The sequence below is a fragment of the Drosophila willistoni genome, unplaced genomic scaffold (assembly GCF_018902025.1).
Source record: "Drosophila willistoni isolate 14030-0811.24 unplaced genomic scaffold, UCI_dwil_1.1 Seg757, whole genome shotgun sequence".
NCBI lineage: Eukaryota > Metazoa > Arthropoda > Insecta > Diptera > Drosophilidae > Drosophila > Drosophila willistoni.
This window is the reverse complement of record NW_025814660.1, coordinates 1-7,454: the sequence shown is the minus strand read 5'-3', so window position 1 is coordinate 7,454 and position 7,454 is coordinate 1. Positions and strand designations below refer to the sequence as shown.

The following is a 7,454-nucleotide window of genomic DNA, read 5'->3' as shown; positions in this document are numbered from 1 at the left end:
TGTCGGCAAATAATTTACAGGTAAGTGTTGTGTAGATTTGCAGACTTTTGTGACATCTTTTGTTTTCTTTCAGTGCAGGCGCATTTATTGGACCCAATGGGGCAGCTGCCAGGCGATGCATGAGGGTCTGTAGTAGATGAGAGACTGCAGCTGGCTTTTAGATAAGTTTATTGTTTTTTAGATCGATTCTTTGTTGATATTTTTTTATTTTCAGGTGTAGCCGCTGCTTGAGGACCTGGAGGACCAGATGCTGCTGCTGCTGATGAATGGAGACGATTTGCAGGTAAGTTTGTGCAATTTTTGGGTGATTTTTCTAACGATTTGTGTTTTTTTCCAGATACAGGCGCTTGCAGAGGACGAGATGGGCAGATGATTGCCCAGACGCTGCACTAGGACTCGCAGGCGGTGCTGCTGCTGACTGACGTGGATTAACAGGTGAATTTTTGACTTTTTAGGTGATTTTCAGGTAATGCTGTTGCAGATGGACTTGCTGGACGATACGGTGGATTTGACGATGGACAAGATGCTGCAAATGGCTGCTGACTGTCAGGTAAGTTTTTCTAATTTGTTATTGATTTTATAATTAGATTTGTTTTATTTTCAGATGGATTGGACGAACAGGAAACTGGGCGAGACGATGGACATGATGCAGGACGAGATGCTGGACAAAATGCTGCTGATGACTGCAATTGGATTTCAGGTAAGTTTTATGGGCTTTAAATGATTGTAACAGCTTCTCATGCATTGTTTCTTTTTTTCATGCTGATGCGAGTTATTTTGCTGAGATGGATGCTGATCGGTGATGAATTTGGCCAGCTCGGCCTTAAAGTATGCACATCCCCTGTATGTGGCTCTGTGGCCACCTCCGATGCGGACCTCTTGGCTGCCCAGGACTTTAATTTTAAGGATGTCATTGTGTTTGTTATCTGTTTGTTTTAAAGTTTTTGAGAGATCTGATGTATTTTGTATTGAATCCCAGCTCATTTAAATTTTTCTTAATAGCTTCGGCAGGGGTACAATGTTTCAGGTTTAGAATGGCATCTGGCACCACGCTCCCATCTAGAGTGGTGAGTAAAATATGCGTATTTATTGGCTTCTAAGGAGGATTTGACTTTAAGGTAACTATCCATTGTGTTTGCAGTGATCCGTGTGAGGCCATTCTTCAGCCGAGCTAGCTGATAGAGACGGACGGGATTGCCCAGTTCTCTCATCAGGATTGGCAGCAGATTATTTGGAAATTGAGGCATAGGGAGAAAAAATGCCGGCAAGGTATTCTTCCTCCGTGCCACCATTGCCCAGGTGCATCTTTGTTGCAGCTGGGTGCGTTCTTTGGTAATAAGAGGCTCAAAGTTAGGCTGCAGGTAATTTTCCATTTTTAGGGCTGGTAGATGTGGGCAATGGGCGTTTTTTTGGTGATGAGAGGCTTCGTAACATGAAGAGTCAATAGGCAGGGTAGCATAGGAGGCATTTTGGGCTATTTCTCCAGCAGCTCTGGCATTAGAGGGAGGGGCATTGTGAGACAAAGGCGTCGTTGAGGTCAACCAAGGTAAAAGTCATATTTAACGGTGAGTCATCAAGGCGGAGTAGCATATTATTGGCTACTAATTGGCCAGGGGTGTCTGGCTCAAGTAGTAGCTGGCGTCTGGCATTAGTGTTGTTGTTGTTGATTGTTGTTGCATAGCTGCTGATGCAGAAGGTGCTCATGGGAGTTTGGCGCTGGGCTTCGTGGACATTTGCCTTGTTCCACTTTTCAGTATTGCCCCAATGAAAAGAATTTCGGTGCAAGGGAGACACGAAATTTTTTCAAGGGCATTGGGCATTGGTGTTGTGTTTGTGTCAGAGGCGAGCTTTGTTGTTGTATGTGTGTATACTTGCTTTGGTGTTTGCTGCTGATTTGTCTTGTCATTGCGTATGGGGGCAGCCATTTCGACCTCGCTCTCTCGTTTTCTCTCTTTCCTCTTTCTTAGGATGCTGAGTCACCACCTGTTGCGCCTGTTGTTGGTGTTGGGGTAGGTTTCGTTTTCTGCTTGTTGTTTGTGTTCCTAACTGACAGGCAGGTTGTATGATTGGCGTCTGGTGGTTTTGTTGTTTCAGTTTTTTCATTTTACATGTTGTAGCGGTTCTTTTATATGATTTGCACTTTTTATGTGAGGTTTAGTTATTTCTGTGTTTAATTTATTGCATTTATTGAACTTTTAGTGTTTATATGAGATTTTATTTTATTTTAATTATTTGTAGGATTAATTATTTTATTTATTAACTTTTAATCATTTTATTTGATTTATTTTAGCTTTTAGTCACTTTTAATTATTTATAGAATTTGTTAATTAATTATTTATTGGCTTTTAGACATTTTATTTTAATTTTTTATTTTTAAGATAGTTTTAAGATTTTTACGATTTTTTTTTTTATTTTTTAAGATTTTTTGAAGATTTAAGATTTTTTAAGTTTTTAAGATTTTTTTAAATATTTTTTTTAAGATTTTTAAGATAAGGCGTTGGGAACCGCCTGGCCTCAGTCTTTTGATTGAGGCCGCTTTATTTTCTACCCTTTCACCAACAAAGGGTATATAGCAGAAATTCAATTAGAGCCGTTACAGCAGCATGGGGGGTCACTAAAAATAAATTATATACTAGCTTAATTTCTAACAATAGATATATATAACTACAAACAGAATATTACATTTAACATTAGATTTTAACATATTTAGATTAAGTTAGCTTTTAGGGATTTTTTTTACAGTAAGAATGAGTAGTTTAAGGATATTTTAGCATTAGATTTGGGCAAATATAAATTTTTTTTCAATAAGAAAATTTAATTTAAAGTTACTCGATATATATCGTGTCATAGAAAAAATTAGTGTCATAAGGGGCTAACTTAATAAGGAGAAAATAGTGTTTTCAGCCAGTATTTGCTAAACACTCAAATTTTGAGCTTGTTAAGCACTAGCTGCAATTGAGATGAGGGTTTGGAAAGTTTCCAATTGAGATGGGCGAGAGGGAGAATCGATAAGTATCGATTTGGCGGGGAATTTTAATTTTAAGAAATTTGTGAGAAAAGTCAAGTTATATATATAATTATATATGAGTTAATATAGATTAGGGCCTAGCGATAAGAACATTGTTTTAAAACATAAAGGATTGTTGATTGAAGAGATTAGTCAATTATTTGAGCCACTGAGCCAGTATTGGCGAATTAGGAAGCTAGTGTTGGCAGGCATATCGATGATGCTCGAAAATGATGATGGCCTATCGATTGGTGATCGATATGTTGCTGATGGCGGGTATCCGCATGCGAGCTAGAAAGGGAAAGCGACATCCGCTGTTTTTTTGTAAACAATAGGAATTTGAGGTAAGTATATAAGAAAATTGACAATAATTATAATTAACATAGATCATATTAAAATTAATTTTAAATATTTTTCAGGAACATTGCGAGATTGTCATCGGTGGAGTCTTCTGGCGATGACAGTGTAAAACTGTTGATACGAGGATTGCTGGCGACGTTGGCCAGATTTTGTTGCTGGCGAATTTTGCAGAACGGATGGTTTTTCATTTTAAATGATGTTGCTGCCAGACAGGTAATTCTAGCAGTTAATATTCGTTAACTGATTTGTGTTTATTTTTGGTTTCAGGTCAGTACCTGGCCACCAGTGTGGCCGCGTGTTGGTTTTTGGTAAGTATAATTGATTTTTAGTTTTGTAAATAATTGTGGTTGTATTAATTTTAGTTTTTCTCCGTTTTCAGGTACGTCCGGTGTATATATAGGGGTTGCTGCTGTCGGCAAATAATTTTCGGTAAGTGTTGTGTAGATTTGCTGACTTTTTGTGACATCTTTTGTTTTCTTTCAGGTGCAAGCGCATTATTGGACCCAATGGGGCAGCTGCCAGGCGATGCATGAGGGGCTGTTGTAGATGAGAGACTGCAGCTGGCTTTTAGATAAGTCTTAAGTTTATTGTATAAGTTTATTGTTTTTTAGATCGATGGTCCTGCTTGAGGACCTGGAGGACCAGATGATGCTGCTGATGACTGGAGACGATTTGCAGGTAAGTTTGTGTGATTTTTGGGTGAGTTTTCTAACGATTTGTGTTTTTTTCCAGGTAGCTTGCAGAGGACGAGATGGCAGATGATTGCCCAGACGCTGCACTAGGACTCGCAGGCGGTGCTGCTGCTGGCTGACGTGGATTAACAGGTGAATGTTTGACTTTTTTAGGTGATTTGGAATTTAGTTTTTGTTTATTTTCAGGTAATGCTGTTGCAGATGGACTTGCTGGACGATACGGTGGATTTGACGATGGACAAGATGCTGCAAATGGCTGCTGACTGTCAGGTAAGTTTTTGTAATTTGTTATTGATTTTATAATTAGATTTGTTTATTTTCAGATGGATTGGACGAACAGGAAACTGGGCGAGACGATGGACATGATGCACGACGAGATGCTGGACAAAATGCTGCTGATGACTGCAATTGGATTTCAGGTGAGTTTTTATGGGCTTTAGATGATTGTAACAGTTTCTCATGCATTGTTTCTCTTCTTTTTTCATGCTGATGCGACTTATTTTGCTGAGATGGATGCTGATTGGTGATGAATTTGGCCAGCTCGGCCTTAAAGTATGCACATCCCTTGTATGTGGCTCGGTGGCCACCTCCGATGCGGACCTCTTGGCTGCCCAGGACTTTAATTTTAAGGATGTCATTGTGTTTGTTTTAAAGTTTTGAGACATCTGATGTATTTTGTATTGAATCCCAGCTCATTTAGATTTTTCTTAATAGAGCTTCGGCAGGGGTAGAATGGTGCAGGTTTAGAATGGCATACCTGGCACCACGCTCCCATCTAGACTGGTGAGTAAAATATGCGTATTTATTGGCTTCTAAGGAGGATTTGACTTTAAGGTAACTATCCATTGTGTTTGCAGTGATCCGTGTGAGGCCATTCTTCTAAGGAGGATTTGACTAGCTGGCTGATAGAGACGGACGGGATTGCCCAGTTCTCTCATCAGGATTGGCAGCAGTTTTTTTTGAAATTGAGGCATAGGGAGAAAAAATGCCGGCAAGGTATTCTTCCTCCGTGCCACCATTGCCCAGGTGCATCTTTGTTGCAGCTGGGTGCGTTCTTTGGTAATAAGAGGCTCAAAGTTAGGCTGCAGGTAATTTTCCATTTTTAGGGCTGGTAGATGTGGGCAATGGGCGTTTTTTTGGTGATGAGAGGCTTCGTAACATGAAGAGTCAATAGGCAGGGTAGCATAGGAGGCATTTTGGGCTATTTCTCCAGCAGCTCTGGCATTAGAGGGGAGGGGCATTGTGAGACAAAGGCGTCGTTGAGGTCAACCAAGGTAAAAGTCATATTTAACGGTGAGTCATCAAGGCGGACTAGCATATTATTGGCTACTAATTGGCCAGGGGTGTCTGGCTCAAGTAGTTTGGCGCTGCTCATGGGAGTTTGGCGCTGGGCTTGGTGGACATTTGCCTTGTTCCACTTTTCAGTATTGCCCCAATGAAAAGAATTTCGGTGCAAGGAGACTCGAAATTTTTTTCAAGGGCATTGGGCATTGGTGTTGTGTTTGTGTCAGAGGCGAGCTTTGTTGTTGTATGTGTGTATACTTGCTTTGGTGTTTGCTGCTGATTTGTCTTGTCATTGCGTATGGGGGCAGCCATTTTGACCTCGCTCTCTCGTTTTCTCTCTTTCCTCTCCCTTAGGATGCTGAGTCACCACCTGTTGCGCCTGTTGTTGGTGTTGGGGTAGGTTTCGTTTTCTGCTTGTTGTTTGTGTTCCTAACTGACAGGCAGGTTGTATGATTGGCGTCTAGTGGTTTTTGTTGTTTCAGTTTTTTCATTTTACATGTTGTAGCGGTTCTTTTGTATGATTTGCACTTTTTATGTGAGGTTTAGTTATTTCTGTGTTTAATTTATTGCATTTATTGAACTTTTAGTGTTTTATATGAGATTTTATTTTATTTTAATTATTTGTAGGATTAATTAATTTATTTATTTTAAAGTCATTTTATTTGATTTATTTTAGCTTTTAGTCACTTTTAATTATTTATAGAATTTGTTAATTAATTATTTATTGGCTTTTAGACATTTTATTTTAATTTTTTATTTTTAAGATATTTTTAAGATTTTATTTTTGAAGATTTAAGATTTTTTAAGTTTTTAAGATTTTTTTAAATATTTTTTTTAAGATTTTTAAGATAAGGCGTTGGGAACCGCCTGGCCTCAGTCTTTTGATTGAGGCCGCTTTATTTCTACCCTTTCACCAACAAAGGGTATATAGCAGAAATTCAATTAGAGCCGTTACAGCAGCATGGGGGGTCACTAAAAATAAATTATATACTAGCTTAATTTCTAACAATAGATATATATAACTACAAACAGAATATTACATTTAACATTAGATTTTAACATATTTAGATTAAGTTAGCTTTTAGGGATTTTTTTACAGTAAGAATGAGTAGTTTAAGGATATTTTAGCATTAGATTTGGGCAAATATAATTTTTTTTCAATAAGAAAATTTAATTAAGTTACTCGATATATATCGTGTCATAGAAAAATTAGTGTCATAAGGGGCTAACTTAATAAGGAGAAATAGTGTTTTCAGCCAGTATTTGCTAAACACTCAAATTTTGGGCTGTTAAGCACTAGCTGCAATTGAGATGAGGGTTTGGAAAGTTTCCAATTGAGATGGGCGAGAGGGAGAATCGATAAGTATCGATTTGGCGGGGAATTTTAATTTTAAGAAATTTGTGAGAAAAGTCAAGTTATATATATAATATATATGAGTTAATATAGATTAGGGCCTAGCGATAAGAACATGTTTTAAAACATAAAGGATTGTTGATTGAAGAGATTAGTCAATTATTTGAGCCACTGAGCCAGTATTGGCAAATTAGGAAGCTAGTGTTGGCAGGCATATCGATGATGCTCGAAAATGATGATGGCCTATCGATTGGTGATCGATATGTTGCTGATGGCGGGGTATCCGCATGCGAGCTAGAAAGGGAAAGCGACATCCGCTGTTTTTTGTAAACAATAGGAATTTGAGGTAAGTATATAAGAAAATTGACAATAATTATAAAAACATAGATCATATTAAAATTAATTTTAAATATTTTTCAGGAACATTGCGAGATTGTCATCGGTGGAGTCTTCTTGGCGATGACAGTGTAAAACTGTTGATACGAGGATTGCTGGCGGCGTGGCAGATTTTGTTGCTGGCGAATTTTGCAGAACGGATGGTTTTTCATTTTAAATGATGTTGCTGCAGACAGGTAATTCTAGCAGGTAAATATTCGTTAACTGATTTGTGTTTATTTTTGTTTCAGGTCAGTACTGGCCACCAGTGTGGCCGCGTGTTTGGTTTTTGGTAAGTAAATTTGATTTTAGTTTTGTAAATAATTGTGGTTTGTATTAATTTTAGTTTTTTTCTCCGTTTTCAGGTACGTCCGGTGTATAT

At 38.1% G+C, this 7,454-nt stretch overlaps 2 long non-coding RNA genes across 2 annotated transcripts; both read left to right on the top strand.

Annotated features, from left to right (window-relative positions):
• Positions 1-346: 346 nt before the first annotated feature.
• Positions 347-667, top strand: LOC111518630. The gene is made up of 3 exons (XR_002724053.2): positions 347-435; positions 467-550; positions 605-667. It is a non-coding gene; the product is annotated as an uncharacterized LOC111518630 (long non-coding RNA).
• A 2,843-nt stretch (positions 668-3,510) lies between these two features.
• Positions 3,511-3,782, top strand: LOC124461947. The gene is made up of 3 exons (XR_006955334.1): positions 3,511-3,580; positions 3,635-3,675; positions 3,747-3,782. It is a non-coding gene; the product is annotated as an uncharacterized LOC124461947 (long non-coding RNA).
• The last annotated feature ends 3,672 nt before the right edge of the window (positions 3,783-7,454 follow it).